Genomic DNA, 16,698 nt, shown 5'->3' with positions numbered 1-16,698 from the left:
AAATCGTGCTCTTCAACAATTAGGGATCCTGTTGGAATCCATATTTAAATAAAACAGGTATGCAATGTTAAATGTCACTACTGCCACGGTGCTTCTGACCCTGCCTGAGCAATCCACACTTTTTGTGCAAGGCAAGAATGAGATTACTGAACTCCAACTGAAAAACCTGCTCCAAACGTACGTGCCAAACGTTGAACTCATTTAGTAGAGAAGAACCTACTGCACTCCTATCCATGCTAAAAGTTCAGTGGGTTTCACTTACACATAACCTGAGAATTTTCCAATTCTACCTCTGCAAAGAATCTCAAGTAAAATAATTCAATAATCAACATATAAGTGCTTACTCTAGACCACACATAATTCTAAGCACTTGGGGGTAGAGCAGTGAATGAAGCTTGTGACCCTATGGCAGTTACATTTTGATGGGCGAGGCAGTAATAAAGCTAAGTATGCCATTGTCTATAGGATCAGAAGTGAGGATGTAAATGTGAAGGTTTGCCTAAATCACAGGCATCAGGCTATAGGAGAGAAAAATGGGAGAGGATCACTGGGGGAGAACCAAAAGAGCCCAAAGAAACTCCTTTGGAAGGAGGGGTCTCATCAAGCTGGGAGTGGTTCTGCCCTCCCTCTGGGACTTGGGGCCCTTTACCAGAGGCCATGGAGTCTCTTGGAGCCCATGCTTTGTGAAAGGTATGGAAATGAGTTGGAGACCGGGGCGGGGGGGGGGGGGCAAGAAAAATCTAACCATACAGACATCTGTTCCAGTTCTGCTCCCTGCTGTACACGCAGTGGGAGACAATGGCCCAAGGAGCACTCCGCAGCCCCAATCCCCGCCACGTGTGATGCACGCAGTCTATACTGGTGCAAAGAGCTCTCAGCGTTGCCAGAAGTGTCCACCATCATGTCCCCACTGGAAGGCCCTCTGCCACATCCTCAGCCACTGATCTCTGCATTTCCTTCCATCCAATACCCTGTGCCAACCCAAGGGGTGTCTTCCACTTAAAATTTTCAAGAGAAAGTTACAGCTTTCAGCATGGGAACGTAGCTCTCCAGACCATCACGGCCATACAAGATTGCATAGGGGCCTTACAAGATTTCAAGACAAGGAATGACTGGGCTGGCATAACATGACGTTTGTTTCAAAATCCTTTTTGGAGGTTTTTTTTTTTTTGTATTTATCATTTCATATAGAAATAATTGTAAATTGCTTCTTAAAACAATGTCTAATAACACTGCTTTTGCAATTTAGAAATGAAAAAAATTACAATTTGTAACAATGGGCATATGAAACAATAAGACACTCGGAGAGGAGTTTGGTGAACTAGAAAAATATATGAAGAAATGACAGAGGGATATAACATAGAAAAGAGAAGATTAACATAGAGGACAAAATGAGAGTCAAACATCTAGTTAGTTGGAGTTCCAGAGGGAGAAGAGAGAGAATGAGGGAAGTCAGAATTTTCTGAACTTCTCATGAATCCACCAATTCAGGAATTCCAGTGTTTACCAAGTAGGATCAATTTATTTTTAAAAACCTATCCTTACACTGTTGAGGAATCAAGGAAACGCCGAACACAAAAGTGTTCTTGAAAATAACCAAAGAAAAAGGACACCCGACTGTTCCCTATCAACACAGCCGACTGTTCCCTATCAACAGAGACAGAAGACAATAAAATGAGAAAAAGAAGTGGTCAAACCAGCTCTGTTAGCCAAGAGTTAGGACACTATACTTTTCCAGAAAACAAAGTTACTAAGAAAAACTGATGCCAGAAGGAAGCTGTGGCCAAGAGTGCTGGTGGTCGACCAGTGTCCATCCTCCCTTCTTCCATAGTAACAGATGTGCTGATTGTTAACGGTATAGGCTGAGAAGCTGGTGCCTCACATTACACGGTGATAAGATGTTCAATCAGGTTTGGAGGCCTGCATTACTTTGGAGGGTAGACTATAATTTGACCAAATCTGTGTCATTAGGGACATGGTCAGGAAGATTTAGAATGATGGATTATGTTGCCAATTTTTTGACTGCTTTGAGTAAAGTCCTGTGAAGGAACAACTCCAGCTAAATCTAGGCAGCCTGTAAGCAGAAATGGAAGGACACAGTTCTGCTAATACAGGCACATTCTATCTCTGACCTGCAATATACTCAGCCAAACGTTTCTGTGCACCAAGTCAAGCAGTTATGAGCTTTGCATCTGAAGGGACAGACTCTGAAGAAGGGAACACTCTTGCTCCTTGGAAAGCTAGCACACAGAAAAATTAGGTAGGATTAAAGGCGCTTTCCATTAGAAACCTGCGATAAAGAAGAAAAAAGTCTGGAAAAATCAAATTATGGTAACCAGCCTTTGGAACAGGAACTCTCATACTGGCTGGTGGGAGTATAAATTGGTACAGTTTGGCATTATTTAGGAACACAAGCATCTGTAACATCCCTCTTGGGGGTATACACCAAAGACACCTATGCACATTTGCACTAGGATATGTGGACAGGAATGCTAATCAATAAACCTGGAAATAGCCCAGGGTCCATCCAGAACACAGTTCCTAAATTGCGGTATATTTATATCAAAGAGTGCCAGGCAACAGTGAAAATGAACGAAGCACAGCTACATGCAATGACGTGCATAAATTCAAGTGTTTCAGTGTCTCTGTAATCTGAGAGAGGTTAGAATATAAGAATGTCTCTCATGCACACGCTCATTGTACGACGTGACCTTCCCACAATCCCATGGGTGGAACCTATGTCCTCTCCCTTTTAACCTGAGTGGAACTTCGTGACTCCCTCAACTAATAAGGTACAGTGAGTGATGCTACATGATTTCCAAGGATAGAGCATAAAAGTGCCACTCCCTTCTGTCTACATCTCTTGGGACATTTGTTCAGGGAACTCAGCCGTCATCCAATGAAGAAGCCCTAGCAGATTAGAAGCCCACTTGGAGAAGCAGCAGCAAGGCCCCTCACTCCCAGGCCCCAGACCAGCAGAACTGCCAGCTGACAGCCAGCATTAACTCGCCCGCCACGGGAGTGATCTGTACTGAAAGTGGACTGTCCAGTATCAACTAGAACCATCTCAGTTGATGCGATGTAGAGCAGATGAAAGTCACTCCTGTCAAGCTCTGTCAACAACTGCATATTCATGAGCAAAATAAATGATTATTGTTGTTTTAAGCCACTTAGCTTTAAGAAAACTTGTTACTCAGTAACAGATAGCTGATATAATGGGAAAATTCTAGAGACATTTTCACTAAAGTCAGAAACAAGACATAAATGCCCACTATTACCACTACTTTATATCATAGCAATGAATTTATCAGGGAATGCGATGAAGCAAGAGTAACTAATTATATACACAATCTATAGTCACCTGATTTCTTCATAGAATTTACCATAAGCATTTCTCCACAATATTATAGCTTTTGTATATATATTGTATGTGTGTGTGTATATATATATATAGCTATTGTATATATTAACTATAAAATAAAGTATTAAGTGGCTACCAAATGCTTTGTATATGCTTTTTCCTATTTTTAATATTTTCCAAATTTCTAGTTTCATAAACATAGCTATCATGAACATCCTGTGGTTAACTGGATCAAATAACAGGAATATTTTAAGGATTTAAAATAAAATCATTAAGTGTTCTGGAATTACATTTTTAGTAGCAACAAAAGGGACTGCAGGCTCAATTTTATTGTCACCCACAATAATAAATAATAATTATTATTATTATCCTGGTCATGCTGCATGGCTTGTGGGAGCTTATTACCCCTACCAGGGATCAAACCCGGGACCCTGGCAGTGAAAGCACAAAGTCCTAACCACTGGACCGCCAGGGAACTCCCCACAATAATTATTAATCTCTGTTAATCCGATTAATGAAAATTTTCATTTCAGTGTTGTTTCTTTGCATTTCAATTACGGAAAGAGCAGTTCTTGACCTGCTTTGATTTGAACATCCAGAAAGAAGCTACAAGGCTTGATGTTCCAAAAGCATTTCTCCACATACTGGGAAGCTAGTCTAGATGGCATTAAGGTACCCTCTGCCAGCAATAATCTATGCATAAATGACCAAATAAAAAAGCCACTGCCTTCCATTTTTGTTGCAAAAACAGAGGAAGAAAACAAACTGATATCTTGTAATTTTACTATTCAATGATATTTGCTAAAAACTATGTGCTCTGCACAGAACTAGGGACATGGGACCCGACAGAGAACTAGGACCATTCCCTACCCTCCAGGAATTTACTCTGTAATTTGGAGAGAAGACAAATAGAAAGATGTCTACTGGGACTTCCCTTGTGCTCCAGTGGTTAAGACTCTGCGCTTCCAGAGCAGGAGGCGTGGGTTCAATCCCTGGTCGGGGAACTAGGATCCCACATGCCACACGGTCCAAAAAAAAAACAAAAAACAGGCATCTATCATGTGAAGGCGACAAAGGGCAGAGATACCTATGCTACTTTTGTTTTTCTATCGAAACAGTAGATTTATGAGTTAAAAAGATACAGACTTGAGAAAAGCGTTCCATTTTGTATTTCAAATAATTTAAGTATTTTACCTTAGCTATGCCCATAACAGAGACTACCATCTAAATGAAAATGGGAAAATAGAGGAATGTATGGCTTTACTACATCTAAATCTAGAACCCTAAGCAGAGACCTTGCCATGTCACTGTCGATCACTCTGTTAACCACAGGAGGGCAGACTTCACAGGAAAAGCTTCCTCGCCAGTACTTTTCCAAACCCTGGTGAAGATCTGTACCTTCTCCACCATCTGAGATCTGGTGCTCAGGGACCAGAACATGCTCCAGGGTGCTGAAAACATGGTTTCTCACCTATTAACCCTGCACAAGGTTTCCACCGGAAGATAGGTCAAAGGCCAGGGAAGAATGTGTCCCCTTTTGTGACACGAGGTTCACAAAGAACTCCTTTGAGCCCCCTGCATCGTGCCTGTGATGGGCAGCCCGAGGGGCTCAATATCGCAGAGGGCTTTCTCCAGATCAGGTGGGCGCACGGGATGAGAAAGGCCATGGGGAATGAATGTCTTTCTTAGAGCGCTTTTCTGAGGCTGGAAGGGATGTACTGTCATCACCAGCATAATTCCTGTTGTTTGAACAGGTCCTGAATGACCCTACACTTTAGTGTGGAAAAGCTTTTTGTTGTTCTTTCTCGTCTTTTGCCTTAGACTCTCTCATTTTATTCTAACTTTTGAAGATGCCAGCTAGTACACTATTTACCATAGCACGGACTCTAAACACCTGCTACTGTATAAACGCCATCTACTGTTATTCAGAAAACCAGAACCTTAAATGTAAGACTTAAAACTTTCAGCAAGAACACCCAATTTTATTCTGAGCAAGAAACCTGGTGTATTTATACACCTTCCAGATTAAAGTCTGCTTTTGTGAAACAACCCAGACAAATTAATTGAGTTCTTGTTCTTGCCTTTGAAAGAATCTCTTCAGGCGGTGGCTTGGCCACTTCATACCTGGGAGATCGTGGCTTATTACCAATCTTGGGTGCCCCCCTACCCACCCAAAGTCCATAGCTCAAGGGGCTTTGAAATATTTTTTAAGGTGGGACATCACTATGAGAGTGAACTGAATTTTTGATACATACTGAAAGAAGTTTGGAAACAATGATGTGAATAAAAGGGCAGTCAAACTGCATCCTATTCGAGATGGAAAATGGAAACTGACTCTATAGGCAATGAGACCAAGTTGTTATGGGACTTCTAAGCTGGCTTCAAAGGAGATTTCCAGTGATGGGTCCTAAACATATTTTGACCACCTAAAGGGCCCCATTCCTGTGCAAGTTTAGTCTGGAGTTTAAGGGTTAGTCATGAAACTTTACCCATATTTCCTGAAACTCTGTCAAAGGACTGCACCTGCTTTTGTAATGGCCAAACAGCTCCTATCAAATATAATCTACCCTGGATAACCACTAAAAACTCTAGGGAAAATATTTTTTTAAACTATTGCCAGAAGCTCTTTGCTTGAGCTGACACATCCATCTTCTCTGCTCTTGGACACAGGTGATCCTGATTTTCAGGCCTTCGGACTCAGACTGAGATTCATATCACTGCCCCCCACCCATGGCCCTATTCTCAGGCCTTTGGACCAGAACTGAATTACACCACTGTGTCTCCTGGTTCTCCAGCTTGCAGACTGTGGGACTTCATAGCCTCCATAATCATTTACTATAATGAGCATCTCAAACTGGAGAATCACAGCTTTCAGCAGCACTTCACTACCTGAAAGTTCTGCATAGAAGCTATTTGCTTTTTCCGACATGATTCCTGATTCCTGGGAGAGATGTAAGAAAAAGAGAAACTAGTATTTTAGAAGATGGTGGAGCAGGAGGGCCTTCAGCTCACCTCTTCTTACGAGCACACCAAAATCACAATTAACTGCTGAAAAACCATTGATAAAAAAGATTGGAATCAGGACCAGATGGCTTCACAGGCAAATTCTATCAAACACTTAGAGAAGGGCTAACACCTATCCTTCTGAAACTGTTCCAAAAATTGCAGAGGAAGGAACACTTCAAAAGTCATTTGGCAGATCTAAATAGACATTTCTCCAAAGAAGACGTACAGATGGCCAAGAGGCACACAAAAAGATGCTCAACATCACTAATTATTAGAGAAATGCAAATCAAAACTACAACGAACCTCACACTGGTCAGAATGGCCATCATCAAAAAGTCTACCAATAATAAATGCTGGTGAGGCTGTGGATAAAAAGGAACCCTCCTACACTGTTGGTGGGAATGTAAATTGGTACAACCACTATGGAGAACAGTATGGAGGTTCTTTAAAAAAGTAAAAATAGAGGTACCATATGATCCTGCAATCCTACTCCTGGGCATATATCTGGAGAAAACCATAATTCAAAAAGATACATGCATCCCGATGTTCATTGCAGTGCTATCTACAATAGCCAGGACGTGGAAGCAATCTAAATGTCCATCAACAGATGAATGGATAAAGATGTGGTGCCCATACGTATGTACATATATACATAATGGAATATTAGTCATAAAAAAGAATGAAATAATGCCATTTGCAGCAACATGGATGGACCTAGAGATTGTCATATTGATTGAAGTAAGTCAGACAAAGAAAGCCAAATATCATATGATATCACTTATATGCAGAATCTAAAAAAAAAATGATACAGATGAACTTATTTACAAAACAGAAACAGGCTCACAGACTTAGAGAACAAACTTATGGTTACCGGGGGGAAGGGTGGGGTGGGGATAGTTAGGGAGTTTGGAATTAACATGTACACACTACTATGTTTAAAATGAATAACCAACAAGGACCTACTGTATAGCACAGGGAACTCTGCTCAATGTTATGTAATGACCTGGATGGGAAAAGAATTTGAGAAAGAATAGATACATGTATAAGTGAATCATTTTGTTGTGCACCTGAAGCTAACACAACATTGTTAATCAACTACACTCCAATGTAAAATAAATATTTTTTAAAAAGACTGGAATCTACCAAACAAAAAAGATATTCTACATCCAAAGACATAAAGAAGAAACCACGAGACAGCAGGAGGAGCGCACTCAGTATATTATCAAAACCCATACCACTTGGGTGGGCGTCCCACAAGCTGCAGAATAAGTACATTGCAGGAGTTTGAGATCTCTGAGCCCCATGCCAGTCTCCCCAGCCTAGGTGTCCAGCATCGGGAGGAAGAGACTCAAGAGCATTTGGCTTTGAAGACCAGCAGGGCTTGACTGCAGGAGCTCCACGCAACTGGGAGAAACAGAGACTCCACTTTTGGAGGGTACACACAAGGTCTTGTGCACAGTGGGTTCCAGAGCAAAAGCAGTGACTCCGTAGGAGTCTGGGCCAGACCTACCTGATGGTCTTGGAGGGTCTCCTGGGGAGGCAGGGGTGGCTGTAGCTCTCTCTGGGGCCATAAAAGCTGGTGGCGGACATAGCAGGGACCTACAAGACCTCTGGCTGGAGGCAGACACTTTGGATCCTAGGTACTGAGACCTGGCCCCACCCAACAGTGTGTAAGCTCCAGCCTTAGACCAAACAACCGACAGGGCAGGAACACAGCCCCACCCATCAGCAGACAGGCTGCCCACAGCCACCTCTAGACATGTCCCTTGACATGGCCCTGCTCACCAGAGGGCCAGGACCCTGTTCTACCCACCAGTGGACAAGCACCAGCACACCCCCACCGAGAAGCCTGCACAAACCTCTAGACCAGCCTCACCCACTAGGGGGCAGACGCCAGAAGCAAGGAAACTATGATCTTGCAGAACTGAGTCTGCAAACACTGGTCAGAAACTACCCTGGGACCAGCTGGTCCCTGGTTCTTGGGTGATGAGAGGGAAGTGTACTGCTGGAACATATAGGACATCTCCTACAGAGGGCCACTTCTCCAAAGTCAAGAAATGTAACTAAGTTACTACATAAATAAAAATACAAATAGAAATTTAAACAAAATGAGATGGCAAAGGAGTGTGTGCCAGACAAAGGAGAAAGATAAAACCCTAGAAGACAACTAAGTGAAGTGGAGATAGCCAATCTACTGGAAAAAGAGTTCAGAGTAATGATCGTAAAGATGATCCAAGAGCTTGGGGAAAGAATGGATGCACAGTGTGAGAAGTTACAGGAAGGTTTTAGCAAAGAGTTAGAAAATATAAAGAACAACCAGACTTGAAAAATACAACAAGGGAAATGAAAAATACACTAGATGAAATCAATAGCTGAATAAATGAGGCAGAAGAACAAATCAGTGAGCTGGAAGACAGAGTGGTAGAAATCACTGCCACAGGACAGAATAAAGAAAAAAGAATGAAAAGAAATGAGGACAGTTTAAGAGACCTCTTGGACAACGGCAAATGCAACGACATTCTTATCATAGGGGTCCCAGAAGGAAAAGAGGAAGAGAAAGGGCCTGAGAAAATATTTGAAGAGATAATAGCTGAAAACTTCCCTAACATGGGAAAGGAAACAGTTACCCAAGTACAGGAAGCACAGAGAGTCCCATACAGGATAAACCTAAGGAGGAACATGCCAAGACACATAGTAATCAACTGACAAAAATTAAAGACAAAGAGAAAATATTAAAAGCAACAAGAGAAAAGCAACAAATTATGTACAAGGGAATGCCCATTAGAGATAGCTGATTTTTCAGCAGAAATCTGCAGGCCAGAAGGGAGTGGCATGATATATATAAAGGGATGAAAGGGAAAAACCTACAACCAAGAATATTCTACCCAGCAAGGCTCTTGTTCAGATGTGATGGAGGAATCAAAAGCCTTACAGACAAGCAAAAGCTAAAAGATTTCAGCACCACTAAACCAGCTTTATGACAAATGCTAAAGGAATTTCTCTAAGCAAAAAAAAAAAAAAAAAAGACCACAACTAAAAATTATAAAATTATGAATAGGAAAGCTCACTGGTGAAGGCAAACATACAGTAAAGGTAAGAAATCTCCACACACAAATATGATATCAAAACCATTAATCGTGAGAGGAGGAGAGTACAAACGCAGGATATCTGAAATGCATTTGACATTAAGAGATCAGCAACTTAAAACAATCATGTATAGACTGCTATATCAAAACCTCATGGTGCGGGCTTCCCTGGTGGCGCAGTGGTTGGGAGTCTGCCTGCCGATGCAGGGGACACAGGGTTCGTGCCCCAGTCTGGGAGGATCCCACATGCCGCGGAGCGGCTGGGCCCATGAGCCATGGCCGATGGGCCTGCGCGTCCATGGCCTGTGCTCCGCAACGGGAGGGGCCACAACAGTGAGAGGCCCGCGTATGGCAAAAAAATAAAAAAAATTAAAAACCTCATGGTAACTGCAAATGAAAAATCTGTAATACACACAAAAAAGAAAAAGGAATCCAAACAACACTAAAGATAGTCATCAAATCACAAGAGAACAAAAGTGGAAAGGAAGAAAAAAGACCTAAAAAACCAAATTCAAAACAATTAACAAAATGGCAATATGAACACACATATCAAGAATTACCTTAAATGTAAACAGATTAAACACTCCAACCAGAAGACATAGACTGGCTGAATGGACACAGAAACAAGACCTGTATATATATTGTCTACAAAAGACCCACTTCAGATATAGAGACACATACAAACTGAAAGTGAGGGTATGGAGGAAGGTATTCCATGCAAATGGAAATCAAAAGAAAGCTGGAGTAGCAATACTCATATCAGACAAAACAGACTTTAAAATAAAGGCTGTCACAAGAGACAAAGAAGGACACTACATAATGATCAAGGGATCAATCCAAGAAGAAGATGTAACAATTGTAAATATATATGCACCCAACACAAGAGCACCTCAATATATAAGGCAAATGTTAACAGACATAATAAAAGGGAGAACTGATGGTAACACAATAATAACAGGGGACTTTAACACCCCACTTATATCAATGGACAGATCATCCAGACAGAAAATCAATAAGGAAACACAGGCCTTAAACAGCACATTAGACCAGATGGACTTAGTTGATATTAAAGAGCATTCCATCCGAAAACAGCAGAATACACATTCCTTTCAAGTGCACAGGGAACATTCTCCAGGATAGGTCACATGCTGGGCACAGAGCAAGCCTCAGTAAATTTAAGGAAATTAAAATCATATCAAGTATCTTTTCCAACCACAATGCTATGAGGTTAGAAATCAACTACAGGGAAAAAACTGCAAAAAACCATAAACATGTGGAGGCTAAACAATATGCTACTAAGCAACCAACGGATCACTAAAGAAATCAAAGAGGAAATCAAAAAATACCTAGAAACAAATGAAAATGAAAGCATGATGATCCAAAACCTACAGAATGCAGCAAAAGTAGTTCTAAGAGGGAAGTTTATGGTAATACAAGCTTACCTCAGGAAACAAGAAAAATCTCAAACGACCTATCCTTACACTAAAGAACCTACCCTTACACCTAAAGCAACTAGAGAAAGAAGAACTAACAAAACCCAAAGTTAGTAGAAGGACAGAAATCAAAGTTCAGAGCAGAAATAAATGCAATAGAGACTAAGAAAACAAAAGCAAAGATAAATGAAACTAAAAGCTGGTTCTTTGAAAAGATAAACAAAATTGATAAACCTTTAGCCAGCCTCATCAAGAAAAAAAGGGAGTTCTTGCCTTCCAAGATGACCCACGCTCTGTCTATGGAGTGTGTATCTCCCTGAATAAACCTTCTTTCACTATACTATGTCTTGCTCTTGAATTCTTGCCTGCACAAAGCCAAGAACCCACACTTGGCGGCCATCCCAGGGACTCAGACATGACTTGGGATGTGACTCTCCTCTCGCACTCCACTCTCTTTCCTGCAACATCTTTTCTGGCACCCAATGCGGGGCCTCAAAGGCCATAATCTCGATCCGCCTATTGGGCTATGGCTCCCCTCTGAAGGGTGGCTGGGACTTATCCTGAGCCATGTAGATTCAAGTAGCCCGTTAAGTGGCAGCTGACGTCGCCTGCAGAATCTGGCAGGGACCAGTTCTCTGGCCGTGAAGAAGCGCACTGAGGCCAAGCTTTTCCCCTTCAGTCTTTCTCATTCTCCTATTGCTCTATCTCTTTGGACTTGAAAAGATCCACCCAGACAACCACCAAACATCCAAATTAAGACTGCGCGGCAAGTAATTGACAACTTGGTTGGGTCTAAAGAACTCCTGCCAGGGGGTTTATCTGGTGGTGCAGTGGTTGAGAATCTGCCTGCCAACGCAGGGGAAACGGGTTCAATCCCTGGTCTGGGAGGATCCCACATACCACAGAGCAACTAGGCCCATGAGCCACAACTACTGAGCCTGCACATCTGGAGCCTGTGCTCCGCAACAGGAGAGGCCGCGATAGTGAGAGGCCTGTGCATTGCGATGAAGAGTGGCCCCTGCTTGCCGCAACTAGAGAAAGCCCTCGCAGAGAAACGAAGACCCAGCATAGCCAAAAATAAAAAAAAAAATTAAAGAAAGAACTCCTAAAAAAAAAAGAAGAAAAAAAGGGAGAGCACCCAAATCAATAAAATTAGAAATGAAAAAGGAGAACATACAACTGACACCACAGAAACACAAAGGACCATAAGGGACTACTACAAGCAACTATATGCCAATAAAATGGACAACCTAGAAGAAATGGACAAATTCTTAGAAAGGTATAATCTCCCAAGACTGAATGAGGAAGAAATAGAAAATATGATCAGACAAATCATAAATACTGAAATTGAATCTGTGATTTAAAAACTCCCCAAAAACAAAAGCCCAGGACAAGATGGCTTCACAGGCAAATTCTATCAAACATATGAGAAGAGTTAACACCTATCCTTCTGAAGCTATTCCAAAAATTGCAGAGAAAGGAACACTTCTGAGCTCATTCAATGAGGCCACCATCACCCTGATACCAAAACCAGACAAAGACACCACAAAAAAGAGAAAATTACAGGCCAATATCACTAATGAACATAGAAACAAAAATCCTCAACAAAATACTAGCAAACCAAATCCAACAATACATTAAAATTATCATACACCCTGATCAAGTGGGATTTATCCCAGGGATGCAAGAATTTTTCAATATACGTAAATCAATCAGTGTGATACACTGCATTGAAAAATTGAAGAATAAAAACCATATGACTATCTCAATAAATGCAGAAAAAGCTTTTGATAAAATTCAACATCCATTTATGATCAAAACTCTCCAGAAAGTGGGCACAGAGGGAATTTACCTCAACATAATAAAAGCCATATATGACAAACCCACAGCTAACATCATACTCAATGGTGTAAAGCTGAAAGCATTTCTTCTAAGATCAGGAACAAGACAAGGATATCCACTGTCACCACTTTTATTCAACACAGTTTTGGAAGTCCTAGCCACAGCAATCAGAGAAGAAAAAGAAATGAAAGGGATCCAAATTGGAAAAGAAGTAAAACTGTCACTGTTTGCAGATGACATGATATTATACATAGAAAATCCTAAAGACACTACCAGAAAACTACTATAACTCATCAGTGAATTCAGTAAAGTTGCAGGATACAAAATTAATACACAGAACTCTGCTGTGTTTCCATACACTAACAACAAAAAATCAGAAAGAGAAATTAATGAAACAACCCGATTTACCATTGCATCAAAAATATAATATATCTATGAATAAACCCACCTAAGGAGGTATAAGACCTGTACTCCAAAAACTATAAGAAGCTGATGAAAGAAACAGAAGATGACACAAAGAAATGGAAAGACACACTGTGTTCTTGGATTGGAAGAATAAACATTGCCAAAATGACCATACTACCCCAGGAAACCTACAGGTTCAATGTGACCCCTATGAAATTATCAGTGGCATTTTCCACAGAAGTAGAACAAAAAATTTAAAAATATGTATGGAAACACAAAAGACCCTGAACAGCCACAGCAATCTTGAGAAAGAAAAACGGAGCTGGAGTAATCAGGCTTCCTGACTTCAGACTATACTACAAAGCTACAGTCATCAAAACAGTATGGTACTGGCCCAACAACAGAAATATAGCTCAATGGGACAGTATAGAAAATCCAGAGATAAACCCACGCACATACGGTCAACTAATCTATGACAAAGGAGACAAGAATATACAATGGAGAAAAGACACTCTCTTCAATAAGTGGTGCTGGGAAAACTGGACAGCGACATGTAAAAGAATGAAATTACAACATTCTCTAACAGCATACACAAAAGTAAACTCAAAATGGATTAAAGATCTAAATGTAAGACCAGATACTATAAAAATCTTAAAGAAAAACATAGGCAGAAAACTGTCTGACACAAACTGCAGCAAGATGTTTTTTTGTTTGTTTGTTTTTTTGCGGTATGCGGGCCTCTCACTGTTCTGGCCTCTCCCGTTGCGGAGCACAGGCTCTGGACACGCAGGCTCAGCAGCCATGGCTCATGGGCCCAGCCGCTCCGCGGCATGTGGGATCTTCCCGGACTAGGGCACGAACCCGTGTTCCCTGCATCGGCAGGAGGACTCTCAACCACTGCGCCACCAGGGAGGCCCGCAAGATCTTTTTTGATCCACCTCCTAGAGTAATGAAAAAAAACAAAAATAAACAAGTGGGACCTAATTAAACCTTTTTAAAAAAAATTTTTGGCTGCATTGGGTCTTCATTGCTGTGTGGGGGCTTTCTCTAGTTGTGGAGAGTGGGGGCTACTCTTAGTTGTGGTGTGCGGACTTCGCATTGCGGTGGCTTCTCTTGTTGCAGAGCATGGACGCTAGAGCACAGGCTCAGTAGTTGTGACACATGGGCTCAGTGTGGCTCACCAGCTCTAGAATGCAGGCTCAGTAGTTGTGGCACACAGGCTTAGTTGCTCGGCAACATGTGGGATCTTTCTGGACCAGGGCTCGAACCCATGTCCCCTGCATTGGCAGGCGGATTCTTAACCACTGTGCCACCCAGGAAGCCTGGACCTAATTAAACTTAAAAGCTTTTGCACAGCAAAGGAAATCATAAACAAAATGAAAAGACAATCCACAGAATGGGAGAAAATATTTCCATATGAAGCAACCGACAAGGGATTAATCTCAAAACTATACAAACAGCTCATGCAGCTCAATATCAAAAAAAACCAAATAACCCAATCAAAAAAATGGAAGATTTAAATAGACATTTCTTCAAAGAAGACATACAGATGGCCAAGAGGCACATGAAAAGATGCTCAACATCACTAATTATTAGAGAAATGCAGATCAAAACTGCAATGAGTTATCACCTCACACTGGTCAGAACGGCCATCATCAAAAAGCTACAAACAGTAAATGCTGGAGAGGGTGTGGAGAAAAGGAAACCCTCCTACACTGTTGTTGGGAATGTAAATTGGTACAGTCACTCTGGAGAACAGTATATAGGTTCTTTAAAAAACTAAAAATAGAACTACCATAGGATCTAGCAATCCCACTCCTGGGCATATATCCAGAGAAAACCATAATTCGAAAAGATACATGTACCCCAATGTTCACTTCAGTAGTATTTACAATAGCCATGACATGGAAGCAACCTAAATGTCCATCACTGGAGGAATGGATAAAGAAGATGTGGTATATATATACAATGGAATATTACTCAGTCATAAAAAAGAACAAAATAATGTCATTTGCAGTGACATGGACGGACCTAGACATTATCATACTGAGTGAAGTAAGTCAGACAGAGAATGACAAATATCATATGATATTGCTTATATGTGGAATATAAAAAAATGGCACAAATGAACCTATTTACAAAACAGAAATAGAGTCACAGATGTAAAAAGCAAACTTACCGTTACCAAGGGTAAAAGGGGGGGGAGGGATAAATTGGGAGATTGGGATTGACATATACACACTATTATATACAAAATAGCTAACTAATAAGAACCAACTGTATAGCACAGGGAACTCTATTCAATACTCTGTAATGACCTATATGGGAAGAGAATCTTAAAAAGAGTGGAGATATACATATATGTATAACTGAATCACTTTGCTGTACACCTGAAACTAACACAACATTGTAAATAAACTATATTTCAAAAAAATTTTTTAAATGGATTAAAGACCTAAATGTAAGACCATATACTATAAAACTCCTAATGAAAAACATAAGCAGGACACTCTTTGACATAAATCTCAGCAATATCTTTCTGGATCCATCTCCTAGAGTAATGGAAACAAGAACAAAAATAAACAAAATGGGACCTAATTCAACTTAAAAGCTTTTGTGCAGCAAAGGAAACCATAAACAAAATGAAAAGAAAACCTACAGAATGGGAGAAAACATTTGCAAATGATGCAATCGAGAAGGGATTAATCTCCAAAACATACAAACAGCTCATATAGCTCAGTATCAAAAAAACAAACAACTCAATCAAAGAATGGGCAGAAGGGGCTTCCCTGGTGGCACAGTGGTTGAGAGTCTGCCTGCCGATGCAGGGGACATGGGTTTGTGCCCCAGTCTGGGAAGATTCCACATGCCGCGGAGCAGCTAGGCCCGTGAGCTATGGCCGCTGAGCCTGCGCGTCCGGAGCCTGTGCTCCGCAACGGGAGAGGCCAGAACAGTGAGAGGCCCGCATATCGCAAAAAAAACAACAAACAAACAAACAAACAAAACTACAAAAGAGCTACCATATGATCCAACAATCCCACTCCTGAGCATATATCCAGAGAAAACCATAATTCAAAAAGATACATGTTCACTGCAGCACTATTTACAGTAGTCAAGACATGGAAGCAACCTAAATGTCCATCAACAGATGAATGGATAAAGAAGATGTGGTATACACACACATGCACACAATACACAATGGAATATTACTCAGTCATAAAAAAGAATGAAATAATGCCATTTGCAGCAATATGAATGGACCTAGAGACTATCATACTAAGTAAATCAGACAAAGACAAATATCATATGATATCGCTTACATGTGGAGTCTAAAAACATGATACACATGAACTTATTGACAAAACAGAAAGAGACACACAGACATAGAAAACAAACTTATGGTTAACAAAGGGGAAAAGGGGGTGGGGGAGAGTGATAAATTAGGAGGTTGGGATTAACATATACACACTACTATATATAAAACAGATAACCAACAAGGGCCTACTGCATAGCACAGGGAACTATACCCAATATTTTATAATAACCTATAAGGGAAAAGAATCTG

Source organism: Pseudorca crassidens, chromosome 10 (genome assembly GCF_039906515.1).
Source record: "Pseudorca crassidens isolate mPseCra1 chromosome 10, mPseCra1.hap1, whole genome shotgun sequence".
Classification (NCBI taxonomy): Eukaryota; Metazoa; Chordata; class Mammalia; order Artiodactyla; family Delphinidae; genus Pseudorca; species Pseudorca crassidens.
Note: the sequence above shows the minus strand (reverse complement) of the source record.